Raw genomic sequence first — 27,144 nt, forward strand, 5'->3', positions numbered from 1 at the left:
AATTCATTTGGGAATTTAATTGGTCAAATGTAGCCCACTTTGAATCCATGTAAGCCTTAGCTAATACATTTCTCACATATCCTTTCATATCCCTGGATGATTTTTAGCCCTTGTCACATGCTGTAACCTATGCCTCTGACCATTAGGCAATCAGTCAAGCGTTGATAGAGGCATGAGTCAGAGCAACAAAGAACCCAAATCTGAGGTGTGATCTTTTTACATTGATGCTGATTGGTGTGTGGTCTGTCTGATTTTTAGAGAAAAAAAGAAATCTGCCTTTCATATAACGTTTCAAACCCTCTATCGGTTTCCTAGGCATTCATTCACCCTAAACCTGTCCACACAATGCAAACTCAACCAATGCATGATGGGAGATAGACGTAGCTGTACAAAGCATTGAGGGTTGGTATTAAAATGTGTTTTTATAAGTAGGCTATACTGATTGAAATGTTCATTAGCACATTAGCAGCTGAGTTGATCTTTAAGCCTCATATCGGAAACCCCCAGACCCACTAGTCAGGATATGCCCATGATTACTCACACTGTACCTCCACTCTTTAATACCCAGAATGTCTGTTGAGTACAGGAGGCTTCGTTGCTCTCTGCTTGTTGGGTGAATAAAACACAAAATGTTATGCTTAGATACGCAGACCAATTAGATGTATTTATTTACCAATTTATGTAATTTTATTCAATAGTGTCCTATGCTCATAGGCCATAACGTAATTGTGGACAAGCTGTGTTCTATGTTAAATGGACATATGTTATTGCGCTGCTGGGTATGGTACATGGGTTGGTAAGCAAGGTATTTGTCTCAGGGGTAGTTGGGATATGCAAAAAACACATTTCACACTCGTACAGGTAACCCCTATTTGGCCTTTGATAATAGTCCATTAGAGAGTGATTTGTTTTGTGTGAATCTAGCCTCTAATAACAGTGTTCTTATCTTACCTCTGTCATGGTGCTGCAGAGTTAATGGAAAAACCTTTTACATTAAAGCACATTTTTGTTGCATTGTCCTCAAGAGCCATCTCCCATTTAATATAATAATACTATATAGTATACTAATATACAGTATATCACAAAAGTGAGTACACCCCTCACATTTTTGTAAATATTTGAGTATATCTTTTCATGTGACAACACTGAAGAAATGACACTTTGCTACAATGTAAAGTAGTGAGTGTACAGCTTGTATAACAGTGTAAATTTGCTGTCCCCTCAAAATAACTCAACACACAGCCATTAATGTCTAAACCACTGGCAACAAAAGTGAGTACACCCCTAAGTGAAAATGTCCAAATGGGGCCCAATTAGCCATTTTTCCTCCCCGGTTTCATGTGACCCGTTAGCGTTACAAGGTCTCAGGTGTGAATGGGGAGCAGGTGTGTTAAATTTGGTGTCATCGCTCTCACACGCCCTCATACTGACTGGTCACTGGAAGTTCAACATGGCACCTCATGGCAAAGAACTCTGAGTATCAGAAAAAAATAATTGTTGCTCTACATAAAGATGGCCTGGGTTATAAGAAGATTGCCAAGACCCTGAAACTGAGCTGCAGCACGGTGGCCAAGACCACACAGCGGTTTAACTGGACAGGTTCCACTCAGAACAGGCCTCACCATGGTCGACCAAAGAAGTTGAGTGCACGTGCTCAGCATCATATCCAGAGGTTGTCTTTGCGAAATAGACGTATGAGTGCTGCCAGCATTGCTGCAGAGGTTGAAAGGGTGGGGGTCAGCCTGTCAGTGCTCAGACCATACGCTGTACACTGCATCAAATTGGTCTGCATGGCTGTCGTCCCAGAAGGAAGCCTCTTCTAAAGATGATGCACAAGAAAGCCCGCAAACAGTGTGCTGAAGACAAGCAGACTAAGGACATGGATTACTGGAACCATGTCCTGTGGTCTGATGAGACCAAGATAAACTTATTTGGTTCAGATGGTGTCAAGCGTGTGTGGGGGCAACCAGGTGAGGAGTACAAAGACAAGTGTGTCTTGCCTACAGTCAAGCAGTCAAGCATGGTATCATGGTCTGGGGCTGCATGAGTGCTGCCGGCACTGGGGAGCTACAGTTCATTGAGGGAACCATGAATGCCAACATGTACTGTGACATACTGAAGCAGAGCATGATCCCCTCCCTTCGGAGACTGGGCCGCAGGGCAGTATTCCAACATAACGACCCCAAACACACCTCCAAGACGACCACTGCCTTGCTAAAGAAGCTGAGGGTAAAGGTGATGGACTGGCCAAGCATGTCTCCAGACCTAAACCCTATTGAGCATCTGTGGGGCATCCTCAAACGGAAGGTGGAGGAGTTCAAGGTCTCTAACATCCACCAGCTCCGTGATGTCGTCATGGAGGAGTGGAAGAGGACTCCAGTGGCAACCTGTGAAGCTCTGGTGAACTCCATGCACAAGAGGGTTAAGGCAGTGCTGGAAAATGATGGTGGCCACACAAAATATTGACACTTTGGGCCCAATTTGGACATTTTCACTTAGGGGTGTACTCACTTTTGTTGCCAGCAGTTTAGACATTAATGGCTGTGTGTTGAGTTATTTTGAGGGGACAGCAAATTTACACTGTTATACAAGCTGTACACTCACTACTTTACATTGTAGCAAAGTGTCATTTTTTCAGTGTTGTCACATGAAAATATATACTCAAATATTTACAAAAATGTGAGGGGTGTACTCACTTTTGTAATATACTGTATAATACAATTATATGTCATTTAGCAGGCACTTTTATCCAAAGTGAGCATGTGTGCATACATTTGACATATGGGTGGTCCCGGGAATCGAACCCAAAATTCTGACGTTGCAATTTTTTATTATTTTGATTTAATCTTTTATTTAACCAGGTAGGCCAATTGAGAACAAGTTCTCATTTACAGCTGCGACCTGGCCAAGATAAAGCAAACAGTGCGACAAAAACAATAACACAGAGTTACACATAAACAAACATAGTCAATAACACAAAATAAAAGAAAAATAGAAAAATCTATGTACAGTGTGTGCAGATGTAGAGGTAAGGCCCTAGAGGTGAATATAATTACAATTTAGCGTTAATACTGGAGTGATAGATGTGCAGATGATAATGTGCAAGTAGAGATACTGGGGTGCAAAAGAGCAAGAGGGTAAGTAATAATATGGGGCATTAGGTAGTTGGGTGTACTATTTACAGGTACAGTGATCGGTAAGCTGCTCAGACAGCTGATGCTTAAAGTTGGAGAGGGAGATATAAGACTCCAGCTTCAGAGATTTTTGCAATTCGTTCCAGTCATTGGCAGCAGGGAACTGGAAGGAAAGGTGGCCAAAGGAAGTGTTGGCCTTGGGGATGACCAGTGCAATATACCTGCTGGAGAGCGTGCTACGGGTGGGTGTTGCTATGGTGACCAGTGAGCTAAGGCGGGGCTTTACCTAGCAAAAACTTATAGATGACCTGGAGCCACTGGGTTTGGTGACAAATATGTAGTGAGGGCCAGCCAACGAGAGCATACAGGTCGCAGTGGTGGGTAGTATACGGGGCTTTCGTGATAAAACGGATGGCATTGTAATAGACTACATCCAGTTTGCTGAGTACAGTGTTGGAGGCTATTTTGTAAATGACATCGCCGAAGTCAAGGATCGGTAGAATAGTCAGTTTTACGAGGGTATGTTTGGCGGAATAAGTGAAGGAGGCTTTGTTGCGAATAGGAAGCTGATTCTAGATTTAATTTGGGATTGGAGATGCTTAATGTGACTCTGGAAGGAGAGTTTACAGTCTTACCAGACAGCTAGGTATTTGTAGTTGTCCACATATTCTAGGTCAGAACCATCCAGAGTAGTGATGCTAGTCGGGCGGGAGGGTGCGGGCAGCAATCGGTTGAAGAGCATGCACTTAGTTTTACTTGCATTTAAAAGCAGTTAGAGGTCACGGAAGGAGTGTTGTATGGCGTTGAAGCTCGTTTGGAGGTTTGTTACCACAGTGTCCAAAGAAGGGCCAGATGTATGCAGAATGGTGTCGTCTGCGTAGAGGTGGATCAGAGAATCACCAGCAGCAAGAGCGACATCATTGATGTATACAGAGAAAAGAGTCGGCACGAGAATTGAACCATGTGGCATCCCCATAGAGACTGCCAGATGTCCGGACAACATGCCCTCCAATTTAACACACTGAACTCTATCTGAGAAGTAGTTGGTGAACCAGGGGAGGCAGTCATTTGAGAAGCCAAGGCCATTGAGTCTGCCGATAAGAATGTGGTGATTGACAGAGTCGAAAGCCTTGGCCAGGTTGATGAAGACTGCTGCACAGTACTGTCTCTTGTCGATGCCAGTTATGATATCGTTTAGGTCCTTGAACGTGGCTGAGGTGCACCCATGACCAGCTCGGAAACCAGATTACATAGTGGAGAAGGTACGGTGGGATTCGAAATGGTCGGTGAGGTGTTTATTTACTTGGTTTTCAAAGATTTTAGAAGGGCAGGATGGATATATGTCTGTAACAGTTTGGGTCTAGAGTGTCTCCCCCTTTGAAGACTGACTATATTGGTTCTTGACTTCCCTATGCTTCGCCATGCTCTACCAACTGAGCTACAGTGGACCTGATACATCCCACTTATTTACCTGGTTAGTGTGCTGTACGGGACAATGGGAGATAATTATTAGGAAAATGTAATATGCTGAAGAGTGAATTTGCCAAACTTCATATAGACAGACATTTTACCATTTTAGACTCATTCACACTTTATTAAGTAGACATGCTTGAGGTGCACCCTCATTGATACAACCAGCCACCATTTGGTTAATTGGCATCCACCCTCTGCTTACAACATATGACTTCAGTGTTCTAAACACAAGCCCCTGGTGTTACAGATTGAACTGCAACATGGAGTGTTACATTTCCCTTTCAGTCTCTGTTTTCAGATCCTTTTTTATTACAGTATTTTGCTTCTTGATGAGATTAATTTGTCACAGCAATATTGATTCCCCAGTATGTTTTTCATGAGGCCATATGAGTACACATAAGTATGAATTTACATACTGCCTATATTGAAAAGGAGGGGGCATTCACATTTCCAAACTACCAGCGGCCCCTTAAAGCTCAGAGTTTCTAAGAGACCGATGGAGCAGACAGAGCCCCATGGACACTGTTGCTGTTGCCAGGTCTAATAAAACCCTGGATTGTGTGTATTACCATTCGTAATGAGCTACGATTCTTCTGTGGGACCCATGACAGCCACTTCCCCTATTGTCAGCCATTAAATCACCATGTGATAAGCAGCTAGTGCTTGGGGGATCCATAAGAGCATGTTGTCTACAGCTTTTACTCAGTTTGATAACCCTAGTCAACCCTTCCCCATTACCAGATTCCAGAGCTGTACCACTGTCCCTTGTGAACACTAAGCATCCACATAAAACCTAACAGCTGCATGTGTTTAACAGAACCTTGGAATTAAGTGTTTTATAGGCTGATAACAGCCTGACAGAGCAATAACACTACAGACTATATAGCTTCCCATCTCCTCTATTTGGTGCAGTGGCCCTTTGGGGCATAAATGCTGTCAGACCATCCTGTTGGACTCATTTGTTGCATGATGTGCTATGAGCATGGGGGACACAGCACAGCAGTTGTGCCCAGCCCTGGGGACAGTCACAGCTAGGAGAGAGCCCTAGGGATACTTTCTCTCTCTTCCACATCAGCGACTTAAAGGATGCCCACCACATAGAAATCAAATCAAATCAAGGTTTATTTGTCACATGCGGCGAATACAACATCTTACAGTGAAATGCTTACTTAGCTCTAACCAACAGTACAAAAAAGGTATTAGGTGAACGATAGGTAAGTAAAGAAATAAAACAACAGTAAAAAGACAGTGAAAAATAACAGTAGCGAGGCTACATACAGGCACCGGTTAGTCAGGCTGATTGAGGTGGTATGTACATGTAGATATGGTTAAAGTGACTATGCATATATGATAAACAGAGAGTAGTAGTAGCGTAAAATAGGGTTTGGCGGGGGGCGGGACACAATGCAAATAGCCCAGTTAGCCAATGTGCGGGGGCACTGGTTGGTCGGGCCAATTGAGGTAGTATGTACATGAATGTATAGTTAAAGTGACTATGCATATATAATAAACAGAGAGTAGCAGCAGCGTAAAGGAGGTGTTGGGGGGGGCCACACAATGTAAATAGTCCGGGTAGCCATTTGATTTCCTGTTCAAGAAACTTATGGCATTGGGAGTAAAAACTGTTGAGAAGCCTTTTTGTCCTAGACTTGGCACTCTGGTACCACTTGCCATGCGATAGTAGAGAGAACAGTCTATGGCTGGGGTATTTAGGGCCTTCCTCTGACACCTCCTAGTGTAGAGGTCCTGGATGGCAGGCAGCTTAGCCCCAGTGATGTACTGGGCCGTACGCACTACCCTCTGTAGTGCCTTACGGTCGGAGGCCGAGCAATTGCAGTACCAGGCAGTGATGCAACCATGCTCTCGATGTTGCAGCTGTAGAACCTTTTCAGGATCTGAGGACCCATGCCAAATGTTTTTAGTTTCCTGAGGGGGAATACGCTTTGTCGTGCCTTCTTCACGACTGTCTTGGTGTGTTTGGACCATTCTAGTTTGTTGGTGATGTGGACTTGAACTTGAAGCTCTCAACCTGCTCCACTACAGCCCCGTCGATGAGAATGGGGGCGTGCTCGGCCCTCCTTTTCCTGTAGTCCACAATCATCTCCTTAGTCTTGGTTACGTTGAGGGATGGGTTGTTATTCTGGCACCACCCGGCCAGGTCTCTGACCTCCTCCCTGTATGCTGTCTCGTCATTGTCGGTGATCAGGCCTACCACTGTTGTGTCGTCTGCAAACTTAATGATGGTGTTGGAGTCGTGTCTGACCATGCAGTCGTGAGTGAATAGGGAGTACAGGAGGGAACTGAGCACGCACCCCTAGGGGGCTCCAGTGTTGAGGATCAGTGGCAGAGATGTTTAGTCCCAGGATCCTTAGCTTAGTGACGAGCTTTGAGGGTCCTATGGTGTTAAATACTGAGCTGTAGTTAATTAATGAATATCATTCTCACATAGCTGTTCCTTTTGTCCAGGTGGGAAAGGGCAATGTGGAGTGCAATAGAGATGGCATCATCTGTGGATTTGTTTGTGCATTATGCAAATTGGAGTGGGCTAGGGTTTCTGAGATAATGGTGTTGATGTGAGCCCTTACCAGCCTTTCAAAACACTTCATGGCTACGAACGTGAGTGCTACGGGTCTGTAGTTATTTAGGCAGGTTGCCTTCGTGTTCTTGGGCACAGGGACTATGGTCGTCTGCTTGAAACATGTTAGTATTACAAACTCAATCAGGGACATGTTGAAAATGTCAGTGAAGACACCTGCCAGTTGGTCAGCACATGCCCGGAGCACACGCCCTGTTTAAAGGTCTTACTCAACGTTGGCTATGGAGAGTGTGATCACACAGTTGCCCTGAACAGCTGATTCTCTCATGCATGCCTCAGTGTTGCTTGCCTCGAAGCGAGCATAGAAGTGATTTAGCTCGTCTGGTAGGCTCGTGTCACTGGGCAGCTCGCGGCTGTGCTTCCCTTTATAGTCTGTAATAGTTTGCAAGCCCTTCCACATAGGACGAGCGTCGGAGCTGGTATAGTACGATTCAATCTTAGCCCTGTATTGACGCTTTGCCTGTTTGATGGTTCGTCGGAGGGCATAGCAGGATTTCTTATAAGCTTCCGGATTAGAGTCCCGCACCTTGAAAGTGGAAAGCTCTACCCTTTAGCTCAGTGCAAATGTTGCCTGTAATCCATGGCTTCTGTTTGGGGTATGTATGTACAGTCACTGTGGGGACAACGTCCTTGATGCACTTTTTGATAAAGCTAGTGACTGATGTAGTGTACTCCTCAATGCCATCGGAAGAATCCCGGAACATATTCCAGTCTGTGATAGCAAAACAGTTATGTAGTTTAGCATCTGCTTCATCTGACCACTTTTTTATAGACCGAGTCACTGGTGCTTCCTGCTTTAATTTTTGCCACTAGGAGCGCAGCCCCTGGGTGAGCGGTTTCCTGTTTGCTTATTTCCTTATTTACTTATACAGCTGACTGAGTGCCGTCTTTGGTGGTAAATAAACAGCCACAAAAAGTATAGCTGAAAACTCTCTAGGCAAGTAGTGTGGTCTGCAATTTATCACACTATACTCTACTTCAGGCGAGCAAAATCTAGAGACTTCCTTAGATTTTGTGCACCAGCTGTTGTTTACAAATATGCACAGACAGCCCCCCCTCGTCTTAACGGAGTGTGCTGTTTTATCTTGCTGGTGCAGCGTATATCCCGCTAGCTGAATCTCCATGTCATCATTCAGCCACGATTCCGTGAAACATAAGATATTACAGTTTTTGATGTCCCGTTGGTAGGATATTCGTGATCGTATTTCGTCTAATTTATTGTCCAATGATTGCACGTTGACGAGTAATATTGACGCTAACGGCAACTTTCCCATTCGCCTTCTGCGGATCCTAACGAGGCACCCCGCTCTGTTCTGTGTCCTCTGTACCTGCGTCTCTTCCTCTTGCAAATAACTGGGATGTTGGCCTTGTCGGGTGTTCGGAGAATGTCCTGTGCGTCCTGCTTGTTGAAGAAAAAGTCTTTGTCTAATCCGAGGTGAGTGGTCGCTGTCCTGATATCCAGAAGCTCTTTGTCTTATCTGAGGTGAGTGATCACTGTCCTGATATCCAGAAGCTCTTTGTTTAATCCGAGGTGAATGGTCGCTGTCCTGATATCCAGAAGCTCTTTTTTGCCGTAAAACCCCCACATAATAGCGCAATTGGTTGGGCGCCCGTAAAACTGCTGCCATTTCTTCCAGCGCCATTTTATTCCCTCCCCCAAAGATACAAAGCTTACCTGTTTTTTTTCCTTGCCACTGTTATTGCCGTGGTTGGATTTAGTTGAATTGTTTTCTTCTGTCGTTGCTCTGTCATAAAAGTGTGAAGAAAACATTGCAGTTTCACCAGTAGAATGAAGCCTTTGTGGAAGACACAGAAGAATTGGAAGAGTCATGTCATGGCATTCAACAAGGAAGAGGCCTATATATGATAAATGTTTTATTTGTTCTTTCTTTTGCACTCTTGAGTTTAGTGCTTGTCTGTTGCGGCTGCTTTGTTGAGCAGCCACCAACCATTGTGTCTAAGAAACCATACACAAAATGAATAATTTAACCAAATATTTGGGATGAGGTCATCATTTCATTTCAGAGTCTGTGAAGGAAGAAACCATATGGAAAAAGTGGTAAGCTAGATTTCCCCCGAGCCAAATTAATTTATTGTGTTAGAGGTTTCATGATGCTTGTATCAAACCAAAGTAGATCATTTTAAGATGTTGAGCCAATGGGAAGTTGATTAAATTGAAACGTTTTCTTCTCAGACATAATGCAAGGTGGGGTAAGTTTTGCCAAGAGACCACTATTTGGACAAGCTATGTTTTTAAACTGTAATGTTTACATGAATTCTGATCATTTCCTGGGATACACAATATCCTGAAACGTGTAGATACAGTGGGGCAAAAAAGTATTTAGTCAGCCACCAATTGTGCAAGTTCTCCCACTTAAAAAGATGAGAGGCCTGTAATTTTCATCGTAGGTACACTTCAACTATGACAGACAAAATGAGAAAAAAAAATCCAGAAAATCACATTGTAGGATTTTTAATGAAGTTATTTGCAAATTATGGTGGAAAATAAGTATTTGGTCAATAACAAAAGTTTATCTCAATACTTTGTTATATACCCTTTGTTGGCAATGACAGAGGTCGAACGTTTTCTGTAAGTCTTCACAAGGTTTTCACACACTGTTGCTGGTATTTTGGCCCATTCCTCCATGCAGATCTCCTCTAGAGCAGTGATGTTTTGTGGCTGTTGCTGGGCAACACGGACTTTCAACTCCCTCCAAAGATTTTCTATGGGGTTGAGATCTGGAGACTGGCTAGGCCACTCCAGGACCTTGAAATGCTTCTTACGAAGCCACTCCTTCGTTGCCCGGGCGGTGTGTTTGGGATCATTGTCATGCTGAAAGACCCAGCCACGTTTCATCTTCAATGCCCTTGCTGATGGAAGGAGGTTTTCACTCAAAATCTCACGATACATGGCCCCATTCATTCTTTCCTTTACACGGATCAGTCCCTTTGCAGAAAAACAGCCCAAAGAATGATGATTCCACCCCCATGCTTCACAGTAGGTATGGTGTTCTTTGGATGCAACTCATCATTCTTCATCCTCCAAACACAACTAGTTGAGTTTTTACCAAAAAGTTCAATTTTGGTTTCATCTGACCATATGACATTCTCCCAATCTTCTTCTGGATAATCCAAATGCTCTCTAGCAAACTTCAGATGGGCCTGGACATGTACTGGCTTAAGCAGGGGTACACGTCTGGCACTGCAGGATTTGAGTCCCTGGCGGCGTAGTGTGTTACTGGTAGGCTTTGTTACTTTGGTCCCAGCTCTCTGCAGGTCATTCACTAGGTCCCCCCGTGTGGTTCTGGGATTTTTGCTCACCGTTCTTGTGATCATTTTGACCCCACGGGGTGAGATCTTGCGTGGAGCCCCAGCTCGAGGGAGATTATCAGTGGTCTTGTATGTCTTCCATTTCCTAATAATTGCTCCCACAGTTGATTTCTTCAAACCAAGCTGCTTACCTATTGCAGATTCAGTCTTCCCAACCTGGTGCAGGTCTACAATTTTGTTTCTGGTGTCCTTTGACAGCTCTTTGGTCTTGACCATAGTGGAATTTGGAGTATGACTGTTTGAGGTTGTGGACAGGTAGGTGTTTTTTATACTGATAACAAGTTCAAACAGGTGCCATTAATACAGGTAATGAGTGGACGACAGAGGAGCCTCTTAAAGAAGTTACAGGTCTGTGAGAGCCAGAAATCTTGCTTGTTTGTAGGTGACCAAATACTTATTTACACAATAATTGACAAATAAATTAATTAAAAATCCTACAATGTGATTTTCTGGATTTTTTTTCTCATTTTGTCTGTCATAGTTGAAGTGGACCTATGATGAAAATGACAGGCCTCTCATCTTTTTAAGTGGGAGAACTTGCACAATTGGTGGCTGACTAAATACTTTTTTTGCCCCACTGTATCTTTGTTAAAAAGAATACTATATTTCCCTTGACTGAAAATGCTAAATGTAAAAAAAAAATGGCTAAATTTACCCCAATCTCCCCTATGTTAATTTTGCTGTAATTAACTTCAAAGAAGGAGTAATATAAAATGGAAAACAGTTACAGCCTACACAGGACTCTGAGACACAAGGGGTCTTATACCGACAGCAAAACCAATGTAAAACCATGGGGGGAAACTTCTCCTGCTCTGAGAGCCCTCTCCCTTCTGTCTGTGTTGACTTTGAATGCTCCCATAACCCATTTACCCATTTCTTTCTCTTTTTTATGCAACACCACCACCAGGTTAACAGTGCCATCCACTGTTGGGAGGTATTTTAGATTAGAATACCAACTAAGTGACTCTCACTCCAATATCGTGTTAAGGAGAGCTGGTCTAAACCCTGGCATACAGTACCACCTCAGTCCTGTTGACAGTTAAAGACCACCCTCGCTTCCCTCCCGTCGCCCCTGCAGCACTGTTACCCAGCTATAAATACCCCTTCTCAGCCCCCTTCCAGCCCTGGTGAGGAGAGCTCCAGGAAATGAGAGATGTGCGTTGGCTTTGTCTTGACATCTGGAAGGCACCGGAACTCAGCCGTTCGGATCGTTGTAACCACAGCAAATCAACGCAGCTGATGACCCAATTAGGGCCCTTGAATCGGCCAATTAGCTGTGTGGGAGAGGATGCATCCCTGACATCTCTTCCTGCTCTCAGACCCCAGGAGATGGGCAGTACATGGATTTCATTTGCAGCATTGGAAAGTAGAAACGCCTGATTAAATCATTCTTACTTCTGTGTTATGTTTCAAAATATATATATATATATATATAATGCAATTGACCAGGAGAAAAAGTAAAATATGTGTTAATATCAATAATAAGCAGTTTGGGCACCACCTATCTTATTTGCAGCCCCCTTACTGATCTGGAAGTACCTTGGAATTATGTCAATACCTGTACATCCTTAAAGAAATCTGTCAAAGAAGGCACAGACTCTGATCAGACTATTTCAGCGCTTGCTTACACAGCAGGAAGATAAAAAGTTATGCCTGCCCAGAGGCTCCAAGCCTCATCATGGTCCTTTCAGTGGTGGAACTTTTGTTACGCTCTCCACATCTGACTTGACAGACACTGGTTCACTGTTTCCTGTGGTGCTACTTTCTGGTGCAACACTCTTGAGATGAGACTAATACATAGAGAGAGTAGCTCTCTTCCCCCTGTTCCACCCTCAGGCTGGTCTGGGTAGGGCTGTGATGTACTGTGCTGTGCTCTATCCCCAATGGAGTATCTGCTTTGCAGGATGGGGCTTCGGTACCTAACAGGGCCAGTAGTTTCATTCAACTTTACAGTAAAGGACTATTTCAGTGCAGTGGGCAGCTGTTAGCAGATAATAATCCATTATGCAGATGTTGTTATGGCCACAAGTGATATAAGGTTTACGTCAGTAATGATTAGCCTATACCCTACATTTGTAAGTCAACTCGATACTGATTTATGATTACAGCTGACTAAGGCTTTGCATAGATTTTTGATGCTTTACCATTTGCTATCTGTTTATGAACACTCAAGCATGGACCTTATGACGATGTTTAGCTGAGATTACTGGGGTTTCAATGTGTGGAAACATTTCCACAAAATGTGTGATCTAGGCCTTTATTACTCATGAGCGGAGAAAAATACTGGTCAGCAGAGAAGACAAAATACTCCTCAGCTCCCCCAGGAGGATTATTTTACTTCTATTTTTAATTTTTTTGCTGTAGCGAACTGGATCAAACTAAGATCCTACGTCTATATAGTGTTTATTTTAGTGTCTGATATTTGTTCTCCTGTCATCAAATATATGGAACATGTTTTCCCCCCCAAAATCGAAAGGCTATTCTGATAATAGTTATGGTACTAGGCTATCGTTTGAAAGTTCAATGTGTGTCTATGTTCTTTGTGCACTTTAGATGCTTGTCTCAGTTTGTAAATCTCTTCACACATTTTTGTTATAGAAGTGAGTCACTGAAAATTTGATTTATTTTTTTTTCACTTCAAAGAGGGAAATTAATTACCGGTAAAGATAAGAAGGTTTGGAAATTACTTTAGACTTTGAAATTACACTGGGTTCAGGGAACAATTTCCCTTCAAATATATTTTAAATGTCGGGTGGGCAGGGCAATTTAGAAAAAGTGCTTCATGAAATTGAATTTGGTCACAGGCAGTTTTCAGATACCTATGGTTGAAGTTGCCCTCTCATATTTACCAGTCTTGCTCAATAATTCCACGTTTCAGCTCTCTGAGTCTGTTATCACTACGAGTGACCTGCACGTCTTGGATTTCCAATCAACCCACACAGGCAAGACTATTCTTATTCAAATCAGACCTGAGAGAGGACCTGATTCATAAAACATGGCAGTACCCTATTTTTAGATTGAAATAGAACAGAATAAAATAGGACAGGAATCAATTCCAGTTCAGTCATACATTTATTCAGATGAGTTGTCTCCCAGGAGTTCTGGAAGGACATTTGCATTATGGGTAGGCCTATTTGAAGCATCCCAAGGTGTGTAGGGCAATTTCAGAAATCGCTCATCCTTCTTTATCTACCAAGTGAAGCGTGTCTGATGGGTGTACCCAGACGTATGGCCATTATTAAGCCAGTTGTTTATTAAATTAATGGGTAAATGAGTGTGCGTGCTTAAATGGTTGACATTTGGAATATTCTCTGTGGGGGAAGAATGCTTACCATTCAGGATGCATTCAAAAAGATAGGGTGAATGTGAATTTCCCTCTATCTGGTGTGACACACGTCGCACAGTAATTTCATACCAGTCCTTGCATTCACTTGTCTCCTGTCCTTCAGCTGAAGCCAGTGTCATGCCTTACGTCAGAATCGATCTTGTTCTTACATGCCGATAATAGGTTCTGACAGTTGGAGATATATTCCTGGAGTGAGTATCCCTCTGGCTTGCAACCCTGGCTGACTTGAGTTGTAAAATGACGAGGTTGTCTGTGAGACAGGGTTATCTGATTCATGTCACAAACACTTACTTTACATGTGGCGTCCTGTCCTCTAGGATTGGCACCCAGCCAAGAGAGGCAGCCAACCAAGTAAACGTGTCATGTTCCTGTGGCCAGTAAGGGTCGGACTGCTCTAAACCATTTCCAGTTCAGTCAGGACATGAGGAAATACAACAAACAAATAACGCTAACAATTATTCACTAACGATGAAAGATTGACTGACTTACACAGAGAAATGGAAACTCGTTCAGCTCACCAGTAAGACCATTTTATCCCCTTTTAGCCCCGCGAACTGAAGTTCATCTGATATGCATATGCACCGAGCTGTCGAATCACTTAACACGCTTGTCCTGTCAGTGAGAAGGGGACCTCTGAGGAGTCACAGAGAGACACACTCACTAATGTGTTAGTGATCTAGGGACACTAGGGAGTCATGTCTGAATAGGTCAAATCACAGACAAGGAATAAATCAGATATTGGCCTAATGCAAATGCCTGTTCTGTGGAACCAGGCAGCACAGAATCTGTGCTGTACAGCAGTTGAATGAGGATGTTAGGGGAAAGCCAGGGTCATCCCTTGTCCCGGACCCTCATTATGATGACAGACCTGCTAGAGAGAAAGAAAATAAACAATTGGCGTATGACATTTTGAGTCTCAATTCTTCAGTAATGAAACGTTGCTTCGACCGACTTTACTTATGTCTACTAGACTATACACAATCAGCCCTGCCCTCCAAAGGGGTGTGCTGTTTCCAGCCAAGTTTTTGGGCTGTATCAGTTAAATCTTGCTACAGATTTTTCTGCATTCCTCGCTCCCTCACTAGTTAGCCTAATATTTGTTTTCATCATGTTCAGTGCTGACGTCAGTTCTCTTTAGAGCCGGTCTTTTGTCTCGCTAACAGTCTGTTTTGAAAATGCAAAATCATTTCCAAAGAGACAGATGGATGACCATGGGAAAGGGAAAGTTGCCATTGATGTTGCTGATAACAAAGTTCAATTGAAATGCAACCAGCTGAACCACCTTTCTATCTTTAAGACCCATCAATATGCACACACACACACACACACACTTACACGCACACACACACACACACACACACACACACACACAGGCTTTTATTTTACACCTTTCATGTCCAAGTCAGCAGAGCATTGATTTGTTTAACAGCGCATTGATCTGACAAAGACTTATCCAAGGCCCACATCCCAGAAAATTGGTTCTGTCTCGCTTAAGTGCAGTAACTCAGTGGTTTTGATCCAGATTAAACTTTGAACAAATTTCATCTTACAATGTATTATTAAAGTTTATTTCCAGTTGAATTCTGGCACTTTCCAGGCGTCTGTGTTCACTTTCTCCTCTATTTATATAAATGTTGTTTTGTTGTCAGAAAAAGTCTAATCCCCTCACCAGAGGGTGCAAGTGCTTGATGAAAGCTTTGGTGGATAAGACTATGTTTGTAGGCTATCTGGGAATGTGTAGACCTCTTCCTGTCATTAGGCAAGTACTGCAGCTCTTCAGAACACAAGTGTAAAAAAAAAAACTGAAGTGGTTCTAACTTCACAAATGGACTCAATGAGATTATAAAGGTACGGTACACAAAGCACATTACAGGGTATTAAACAGAGTACTTTATGGGTCAATATTCATCCCTCAAATGAGAGCTGAAACCACCTCAAATGCGCTATTATTCATTTGGAAATGGGTTGTGTTCCCAGCTCTGGTTACCCTGTTAGCACAGGGAATTAGGGATTGGTTGTTGATGGGTGCCCCTGGCATGGCTGTCTCTATCCTGGCTGGTAGCCTGTGTGTGTGTGTGCTGGGCTGGGGGGACCAGGTGGAGGGAGAGGGGGAGAGCAGCAGGTGGGAGCCCAGAACAGAGCAGCTATATGGGCCACAGAGTTCTGCGGGAGCCGCTCTCACTGAGCATCCTCTCTTTGATCTCTTGGCTTATTAGCATCCCAGCAAGCGACTCCGAAACCTCCAACCATGATAATGAATATCCCTGCATCCCTTGTGGCTACGGCAGGGCCGTGTGGTACCGTGGCTCGGCTTGTCTGAACATATGCTCTCCCTACATACTCACTGTATTGCTCCTCTTGTCCTGGCAGCCCTATTGGGTTGCTTCAGGCAGACAGGCATATTAATGTGTAGTGGAAGAAGGTACAGTGATCATGGAAACCTTCATCATTATATCTATCTGGAAGGATATTGTTTGTAATGTCATATTGGCAGACCCTCAGATGAAACATAGTCAAGTTGGGGTGTAAGTTAAGAGATGGCAGTAGTGGGATTCGTAAAGGCCTGTAGGCCCCCAGAAAGTGGCAGGGCCCAGTGCCTGCCCTGGCTGGACTATATCCTAATATCCTACCATCAGACCTGATGTGGCGTGTTGTCTTTGGCAGCCCAACACAACGATCAGCCAGGCTGTTTTCTGAACAGTATGAATATTCAGGGCCACTGCTGTGTATGGAGAGGGATGCACTTGAATGAGTTGGAAGGGTGATAATTAATGCCATAGCGAGCTGGGAAATGATTTACTTTCTTTTCCTGTTTATCCCCCTCCCCCCTTCAGCTCGTTGCCCAGGGTGATGAATAATATTACATTATGTTTTTACTGAGCCGACCCCCTCCTGGATGACATAAAACACAAACCGTTGTTATGATTCCGTAAACCATTTATATTGAGTCCAAAGCTTATAAACATAGAAAGACGCAATCTTCTACCTGCTCCATTTCCTGGTTGCAAAAATTCTAATAGTTTGACTAATTTCAGTTTATGTGACAAAACAAGAAAGTATAGTGTAGAAAATGATTGTACCATCTAAACCGTTGTGAAATATGTTTTCCATAACCAAACATTTTGTATTTTCAGCTGTTTGAAGCTGGTGTACAAAACCAAAAGTAAAAGACACAAAAATGGAACTTAAGCATGGAAGCATAGAAATAGCACACATAGAACAGATCTACAGTTTCTTAGACTTGTTTTCAATGAGAATGACAGCTCTATAGCTCACATTTCTATGTGATTTTGGTCGGGTTGCCCAAAAAGTTGCATATTGCAGCTTTAACCTATAAAGAAGACCTAATCATGCTAGAAGTCACAGGGCTTGTGTAATGGATAATATTTATTTAGAAGTAAATAGTGTGTCACTTTGTCACTCATTCACACTATCCACTCAGATATGTTTATCCAAAAATCAACCATATCCTCCTCGTCCCTTTCCTCCTACCTCACCATTATACAGTAGCTCCTTTAGTCGTCATTATGTTAATGTGATTACAGTGTCAGTCATTTGGCTGGCGTGCCCAAAACTAAAGCATGAGGTAATAATGAGCTTATCACGGTGATGATGGTCACATGTCAGCCCCATCACACGGCCAATTAATAGAGAAACAACCCTCCCTCTGTGGTACTATTGTTGTTTTCTCCCTTCAAGGCCCTCACAACAATAGTGTGACACTCTAGAATGCAGCTTGCCCGTTTAAAACCATCCTACAGGATCACCCACCCCGTCCGTCCTCACTAATTTCACTACAGCCCTCTCCCCGTGCTCCTAATGATGTCGATCATAACGCCAGTCACCCTGCATGCAGCCGTTTCTGCATAGAAGACTGTTTTCATTCCCAGGAAGCCCACCTCAGCAAAAGTCAGGAAGGAAAGAGAGTTTCACTGAGACGGATCAAAGAGGGAGTCTGACAGTACAAGTAGCAGGGGACAAGAAACTAAAACTACAGCAAATGAGCTGTTGATGCAATCCAACTTTTGTTAGTCAATGTGTTGGATATGGGTATATGGTGTCAATTATGCAAAATGGTTACCCTATATTCTCAGTTCATTTGCCTCCAGAACAACCTGAATTATTTGGGGCATGGAAACATTGCTCAATTGGTATTAAGGGACCTAACGTGTGCCAGGAAAACATTCCCCAAACCATTACACCACCGCCACCAGCCTGGACCGTTGACACCAGGCAGGATGGGGCCATAGACTCATGCTGCTTACGCCAAATCCTGACTCTGCCATCAGCATGTCACAATGGGAACCAGGATTCGAAGGACCATGCAAGGTTTTTCTACTCCTCAATTGTCCAGTGTTTGTGACTGCATGCCCACTAGAGCTGCTTCTTCTTGTTTTTAGCTGATCGGAGTGGAACCTGGTGTGGTCGTCTGCTGCAATAGCCCATCTGTGACAAGGACTGACAAGTTGTGCCTTCCCGAGATGCCTGTTGTACTGCAACGTTATTTGCCTGTTTGTGGCCAGCCTGTCTGTTAGTTTGCACAGTTCTTGATATTCTCCTTCGACCTCTCTCATCAACGAGCTGTTTTCGCCCACAGGACTGCTGCTAACTGGATGTTTTTTGTGTGTTGCACCAGTCTCGGTAAACCCTAGACACTGTCGTGCGTGAAAAGTCCAGGAGGCCGGCTTTTTCTGAAATACTGGAACCGGCGCGCCTGGCACTGATGACCATACCACGCTCAAAGTCGCTTAGGTCACTAGTTTTGTCTGCCTGCTTTATATAGCAAGCCACATTGTTCCTAATAAACTGGCCACTAAGTGTATTCATGTATGTGTACAGATTCCTGACAATAACGAAAGTAACACCGAGAGCAAAATGGCTCCTCTTTCTAGTCTCGTTGAGTAGTTAACTTGGATTCGTTTTTAAACTGAAAAAGTACATCGTCCAGGAAGAGACTTTTTCTCAAAGGGTAAATCAGATCTACAGTACGTGCCATTAAGTTGCATTTGTAGGCAGGTTTGTTTTTGGTGTTGTGCATTGTGGTATATAATGATGAAATATTCAAGTGAATTTATCTGTTAATGTAGGCCAGGGTGTGAAGTGTAAGGTATAATGCAAGAAACATAGCCAGTGGAAAGCTACTGTTATTTTTTAAATATATTTCTTTTTACGAGTGTTCCCTACTGCTGTGTGGGTCGGGAGGTTTAGCTAAGGGGGAGCTACATTAGAGACTGACAATAATTACAGCTTTCTTTATTTCCAAATTTAGCTCAGCTGTGTCTGCACAAGAGGAACATCACCACCCCCTGTAACTAAATGTAAGTGCCTTTTCTCTGCGTGAGGAACAGTAGCTACTGACGATATAGACGGTTAAGTAACCTATATTTCTCTTTCAACCCTTTTAACATTACTGACTGTCAGTAGTTAGACAGTATACTTTTTGAAATTACTGTACAGTTTGGGTTGTGTGTAAAAGAAGGTCACAAAAGTAACATTTATGACAGAATAGTTCATTTTTAATTAATAGTATTGTAAGCATGATTCCTTACTCCCGTGCTACACAATACCTAACATCACATCCTTTCATAAGGAAACAATAGACTGCATTTCAAGGGAAATCACCAATGTTGTTGCGCTTTGTGGTTGTACACGTTGCAGCAAGGCTAATTTGTTGAAAATAAATCGAGTAGATAAGGCACTATGACGGAATAGAATGGAGAGCGAATGAACACTGCCTTTTCCATTCAGAGACAGAGAGTAGCAGTGTCTTGTGACCTAAACACTTCCTGTAGATACAAAGCGTGCCAATAAATCAGATGGGAGCAGGAGTAACAAATTGATTAGCTCTCTCGTCCCCCATTTAATTAGCTCCCTTCATGCGTATAATTAATTCTCCATTTTTCTATAGTCTTGTTTCAAAGTCACATCATAAATAGACTCAATGGGTGACTGTGTTGAAAACTGTATTTTCATGTACTCTCAATGTGTCAGATATGAGATGTGCTGGGGATGGTCCTCGTAGTAGACTCTGGTACAAGAGCCATACTATAGTACAGTCCAGTCTGAATATTGAATGGTGGCGTGCACCTGTCTTGTGTATTCTTCAGTGCTGCGCTGCTGTTGCATGGTATCTGACCTCGGTGGTTGCAGCTTGTCAGAGGTGAATCACATATTCATGAATTCTTGAGTGAGGAGACGAGGCTGATAGAAAAAGTGTATTTTTGGGGTTTTAAGAGTTTGTTGAAGACGAATTGCTGGGAAATATGTTTGGGGGAAATGTGCCAAGTTGGAATTGCACATATTTGTAGATGTTTAAATTGGTGCGCTTTCAGAACTTCACTAAAGAGTAAAAGATTCACATCAAAGCTTAACTCTCACTTCCATGTCTGCTGCATCTTTATCCACTGGTTCTGCATCAAGTCACTCTTAGACAATTCTTGCCTTTTGTACTTTTGTCTGTGTTTTACGTCTATAGACAATATGAAGTCTGATTGATCTTACTTTCTTTGCAATTATTTCCTGTCTCTTAGTACAAAGGAGCTTGGCTGAATACTTCATCCTTTATTGTGTCTATTCTATAAATATTCATGGTCGGCATACATCAATGGCCAATCAGATCACAATCGGAACTAGCAGGTAGTGGCTTCAGAATATTCATCAGGGACTCTTAAGTTAGAAGAGAGCACCAGTGTATGTATGTATGATGGGTATATTTCCAATGTAGACTATGATGTGCTTTTCTCCCCTTCCTCGGTCTGTACAAATCACAAATCAAGTGATTTTCTCCATTTTCTTGGTTATTACAATGTGCATGTGTTTGATGAAAGGGTAAATACAGAGAGTTTGTTCTCATTTCCTGTTTCCTCCCACATGTGTTTAGGGAAAGAGCCAAACACCTCAAAACCTTCATACAGATTGGAAATCCCTGTATCTTGTACCATATTGATAATTCCCCCAAGCTGATCTATTCCAGATGATTTGTGAAGGAAGCTGAGCCAAGTGCCTCCCGCCCAGGTAAATCCCTGTAAACACTTCTTCCCACCTTATCATTTCCAGGGCTAATGATGTTTCTTTTATTTCTGGGTTTGTTTCCTCCCCTTCTCCTTCCTCTCTCGGGGTTTTCTTCATCGTCTAGTCCCGTGAAGAATCATCAAGGTGATTGTTGCGTACACTTATCTTCAGACGGCATCCTTCGCCTGTCAAGTCAGAAAGCGTGCATGTGTGTAGAGGTCACCGTCTGAATATGTAATAGAAGCAGACGTTCCTGGAGATACAGTTAGCAGGACTCAGCGGGGGTTGAGAGTGTTGCAGTAATCAGGGTTGAGATGGTGCTCGTTATATTTGGCAACTTGCTGGTGGTGGCACAAATGGAGTGAGTGTGCCTGCAATTTAATGTCTGCTGAATGAGAGTGGTGGTGAGGTGAGATTGCAGTGGGCTGTAAGTAATTCCTTGCAGGTTGATTTTAGTTACATTTGTATCCTGTTAGAATTTCAAATTAACCATTTATATATTCACCTTGCCCTCAACCAACATCTTATCTAGCCGTCCCTGGTGACATGTTGCCTGAGGTGTTGACACCTGTGATTTGACCTCTAAGAGATCCCTTTTCCCCAAGATGTTATTCACCCTGCAGGGCGTTAATGTTATGTTCCATATTACAACTGTAATGGCCTGGTATAATGGGACAACAGTACATATACAGTACCAGTCAAAAGTTTGGACACCTACTCATTCAAGGGTTTTTCTTTATTTTTACTATTTTCTATATTGTAGAATACTAGTGAAGACATCAAAACTATGAAATAACACATATGGAATCATGTAGTAACCAAAAAAGTGTTAAACAGATCAAAATATATTTTAGATTCTTCAAAGGCTGCTTTTCCTTCACTCTGCGGTCCAACTCATCCCAAACCATTTCAATTGGGTTGAGGTCGGGTGATTGTGGAGGCCAGGTCAAATAAAGGTAAAGGTCAAATACATTTTAAAAATCTGATGCAGCACTCCATCACTCTCCTTCTTAGTAAAATATTCCTTACACAGCCTGGAGGTGTGATGGGTCATTGTCCTGTTGAAAAACAAATGTTAGTCCCACTAAGCACAAACCAGATGAGATGGCGTATTGCTGCAGAATGCTGTGGTAGCCATGCTGGTTAAGTGTGCCTTGAATTCTAAATAAATCACAGACAGTTTCACCAGCAAAGCACCCCCACACCATCACACCTCCTTAATGCTTCACGGTGGGAACCACACATGTGGATATCATCCGTTCACCTACTCTGCGTCTCACAAAGACATAGCGGTTGGAACCAAAAATCTCACATCTGGACTCATCAGACCAAAGGACAGATTTCCACCAGTCTAATGTCCATTGCTCGTGTTTCTTGGCCCAAGCAAGTCTCTTCTTCTTATTGGTGTCTTTAGTAGGGATTTCTTTGCACTAATTCTACCATTTAAGGCCTGATTCACACAGTCTCCTCTGAACAGTTGATGTGTCTGTTACTTTAACTCTGTGAAGCATTGATTTGGGCTGCAATTTCTGAGGTCTAATGAACTTATCCTCTGCAGCAGAGGTAACTCTAGGTCTTCCTTTCATGTGGAGGTCCTCATGAGAGCCAGTTTTATCATAGCGCTTGATGGTTTTTGCAACCGCACTTGAAGAAACTTTTGAAGTTCTTGAAATGTTCCACATTGACTGACTTTCATGTCTTAAAGTAATGATGGACATTCATTAGAGCTGTTCTTGCCATAATATGGACTTGATATTTTACCAAATAGGGCTATCTTTTGTAAGATCTCAAATGCATTAAGAAGGAAATAAATTCCACAAATGAACTACCTCATGAAGCTAGTTGAGAGAATGCCAAAAGTGTGCAAAGCTGTTATCAAGGCAAAGGGTGGCTACTTTGAATAATCTGTTTAACACTTTTTTTGGTTACTACATGATTCCATATGTGTTATTTCATAGTTTTGATGTCTTCACTATTATTCTACAATGTAACAGTAAAAATAAAAACCCCTTGAATGAGTAGGTTTGTCCAAACTTTTGACTGGTACTGTACATGTATTGTTTTAGTTATTATTTTGTGAATGTTAAATCTATTAACAGGTTATTATTACAGTATTACTCGACTGCGTTGGCACTTAACCTAGAGTTTAACTCTTGATTTTCAGATGTTGTAACCTGATCTATTTCTATCCAGACAGTCAGTAGGTACTTTGGAGCATCTCAGGGAATCTGGTTATTGTCTGGAACATTAGAGGAGAGAACAATATGAGCCCTAAACATGAAAGCAGTCTTTGACTTTAACACGATCAAATAAATTATTCTAATTATTCATTAGAGGAAACAGCTGCCTGCATTTTATTTTGTAAATTTGTCTAAAATGCTCATTTAAACCGTAGATATATTTGACAATGCTGTTTCCACTGCTGATGTTGTAAATCAGGAAAGCACACAGAAAAATAAAAAACATATCTAGGCCCAAATGTTCTCGTTTCATCCATCCAACTCTTCTCATCCCTTACCACCAGCGTCACAGTATCAGAGGAGTGACTCCATACAGTCCAGCTAATAGCAGATTTCCACCATTCCTTAAAGCTTTTCATTTTAATCATTAGTACAACTCTCCAAATGGATTCCATCTCTTTGCCTAAGTTAGCAAATCTGGTGCCCTGACAATTGGGTCCAGCGCTGTGGTTATAAACAACCCATTTTGTTGAACTAGTAGGCTAGCTAGAAGTTGGATCTCTCCTCCCCAACATGGTCCCTCTTATGGGGATATAGTGCCTGTGGTTTACCTGGGGGCAGGATGGCAGTGTTGTCTCAATGTTGTCTCAGTGTATGCGTCAGTGTGTGAGTGTGAGGTAAGCAGATGTTGTCGTAGTGCCATTAAGGAGGGCGTGTGTAGGAGGAGCAGGAGACGTGATATGTCACCCACTGAGCAGCCGGCAACAGCAGATGTCCACTCACTGTGAGTTTGCTACTGATAATCAGAAAGCCCCATCAGTCGAGCTAGATGATAACACATGTTGGTTACCATGATGGCATTGTCAGGAAGCTGTGTTCTCCTACTTTGGGGGAGATTATAGGTCATGAATACATCCCTTGACTCAAAAGGTTGCTCGTGACATTTGTCTTATTGTAGTCAACCACAGCGCCAGTGTATGAAAACACTTGTGAATTGAAGTACGTAATCACTGTGACTCACGATTGAACTTAATCCAACAATCATCAAATAAGTGATTGAGAGGAACAGGTGGGGAAATGATTCAACATCGATACTGTATAATTGTAGAGTGAAGAAATATTTTCTCTCTGTGTTGTGTATCTCTCTCTGCTGAGACACACACACAAAAACACATACACAATTTGCAGTCAGTGTCAAATGCAGGTTGGGGGCCTTGTTTAGACTACTTGCCAGGCTGAAGGCAAGGATTGTTCATCAGGCTCATTCTGTGGCACTAGGAGGCAAGAAATAGAGAGAAATTGAGAATGGCAGGCAATAGCTGCTACTCTGTCACTGTCTAGCTGTGAGTCTCATTATTTGTTCCATTTAATGAGCAGAGAGAGAGTTTACCTGGGGATCGGCAGCCAGGCGGCAGCACTTTAGCCACTTGCACCCACTGAGCCCCCAGTGGCTACAAGTGCTTATCAGGGGATATTAGCCAATCACACACCTAAGGAGACCACTTGTCAGGGTCACCATCTTTCCATTACCTACTGGTGGATATCCCTGATGGGTAGATATTGTGATGTTACACAAGAGTCAGTGGTTATGACTGGTTCGTATGCTGTGGGGAACAGATTCAGTCAGACAGTTTCATACGGTCCCCAACTCTCACTACCTTGATCAACATTGCAGGCTCGGGGCTTTCAAATGGTGTAGAGAGCATTTCTAGGAACATATTTGCCGGCTGGCTTTGAACTTTATACAGATGTAGGATTTCAATTTGATCAGCCTGTTGCAGGATAACTTTGCTGCAATGCAGTAGTGTATTTGAAGTTTAAAAAGGCGTCTGAAGTTTGTAATATCCCCTTTGACATTTCAGACTTAGTTTCCCTTACAAAAGTGTATCAAACCCTAAACAAATGTCCACATTTCCTGATGCTGCAGGATTATTTTCCTGCTGTAGCAAACTGGCTCAAATTAAGATCCTACAACTGTAAGATCAAAGGGTTATATATGACATGGACACTGAGAAGAGTGGTCTTTGATGATATCTAGTATTTTAGACAACATTAAATATGTCAGTTTGGATCCCAGAATCTCACAATTATCTTAAGGCTTGCACACATCGCACCGAATGTGGATCTAGTGTTCTTCTGCCGATCGTTCAGCCCCCCATGCTTTAACCTCTCTTGGGTAGGGGGCAGTATTTTGACGTCTGGATGAAAAGCATGCCCAAAGTAAACTGCCTGTTACTCAGGCCCAGAAGCTAGGATATGCATATAATTGGCCGATTTGGATAGAAAACACTCTAAAGTTTCTAAAACAGTTACAAGTATGTCTGTGAGTATAACAGAACTGATATGGCAGGCAAAACCCCGAGGACAAACCATCCCCCCCCAAATAAATTCAGCCTACCACTATTTTCAATGGCTATCACTTTTATTATAATGCCAAGTCCTGCCAGATTGCAGTTCCTAGGGCTTCCACTAGATGTCAACGGTCTTTAGAGTTTCAGGCTGGTTTTTGGAAAAATGAGCCAGAAATTGTCGTTTTTCTAGGTGGCTCCCATTTTGGCTGTAGTGTTTCCAAGCGCATGGAAGAGAGCACGTTCTGAGCACGTTCTTTGGTATTTTTCTCCGGTAAAGACAATAACGATTCTCCGTTTTAAATTTGATTGTTTATTTACATACTAGGGTACCTAATGTTTGATTATAAACGTTGTTTGACGTGTTTGGAAAAGTTTATTAGTAACGTTTGGGATTCATTTTGTATGTATTTTGATAGAGGGGAAACTGGGTGGATTATTGATTGAAGCGCATCAGCTAAACTGAGTTTTTATGGATATAAAGAAGGACATTATCGAACAAAAGGACCATTTGATGTAACTGGGACCTTTTTGGAGTGCCAACAGAAGAAGATCATCAAAGGTAAGGCATTTTTTATATCGCTATTTCTGACTTTCATGTTGCACCTGCCTGGTTGAAATATGTTTTTCATGTGTTTGTATGCGGGGCACTGTCCTCAGATAATTGCATGGTGTGCTTTCGCCATAAAGCCTTTTTGAAATCTGACACAGCGGCTGGATTAACAAGAAGTTAAGCTTTATTTTGATGTATTATGAAAGTTAAATATTTATAATAATGTAGTTTGAATTTTGCGCTCTGCAATTTCACCGGATGTTGGCTACCTGCCCATAATAAGTCTTAAGGACCACCCACTGTAGATGTCTGACTGCCGACATTTCTGATGCGATTCTACATATAAAATCCGTGCACACTTGGTTCGCAAATTACGTTCAGATGTGTTAACTACTCTCGGCCAGCAAACGATAGTGGTGTGTGAGCCCTTGATCCTGGGTTGTGTCTTTTGAGGTCGGAGTTCCAGAAAGTTCTGGGACAAGAGGGAGGTCTGGTCACATAGATACTATTCATGGGTTGCATGCTTCGTCACTATTTTGTTTTGAACGTTCATTTTGGACTGATGCCCAACTGAGCATTCTGCTCAATGCATCGTCAATGAGCGCTGATGAAGATTTTATCAAAAGTGCATTACAGTGGCTTGGAAATACAATGCCCTTCAAAAGGAGGCAAATAATTAGAAGGAAAACCTTTTGTCATCATTCTTATGTCGCCAGATTGACTTTAGATGCAGTATAATGTTAGCTAATTAGCTAAGTTTCAGGGGAGGACACTGGATTTTAGCTAGCTACCGTTAGCTTTGCTAGCTAATGACAACATTACCATCTGTCTAAAGTAAATTTGACGACATGATAATGTTGGCAAAGTTGTTTCCAACTAAACATTTATAGGGTTAGGGTTAGCTACTTTATCAATGTCATCGTATTTCCCAGAACTATAGTGTAATTTAGACTAAACAGTATTTAGCTTCCGTCCAGAATGACTGGTCTTATCATGACTTTAGGGCATCTTGAGAACGTTAATAACAATGGCATGACGCCTCCGAGTGATGGCGGTGCAACCTATGAATAGGCCTAGTTCTGTATGTTATTATGGGCGTGGAGCCAGGAGAGTCCTTCTCCCAGCTCTGAGGGGAGACGCCCATGGTACAACGTATGGTGTCATCTGTGTGTA

General features: G+C 42.6%; 1 long non-coding RNA gene across 4 annotated transcripts in view; it reads left to right on the forward strand.

The window, feature by feature from the left end:
* Window positions 1-27,144, forward strand: part of LOC110486337 — a 60,269-nt gene that overhangs the window by 9,896 nt on the left and 23,229 nt on the right. Inside the window, exons 2-3 of one of the 4 annotated variants that reach the window (XR_002468060.2) lie at window positions 19,149-19,197; window positions 20,760-20,893. The exons of the other annotated variants lie outside the window; for them this stretch is intronic. This is a non-coding gene — a long non-coding RNA (uncharacterized LOC110486337). The remainder of the gene's footprint in view (window positions 1-19,148; window positions 19,198-20,759; window positions 20,894-27,144) is intronic. 4 annotated transcript variants of the gene reach the window in all.

Source organism: Oncorhynchus mykiss, chromosome 13 (assembly GCF_013265735.2).
Source record: "Oncorhynchus mykiss isolate Arlee chromosome 13, USDA_OmykA_1.1, whole genome shotgun sequence".
Taxonomy (NCBI): Eukaryota; Metazoa; Chordata; class Actinopteri; order Salmoniformes; family Salmonidae; genus Oncorhynchus; species Oncorhynchus mykiss.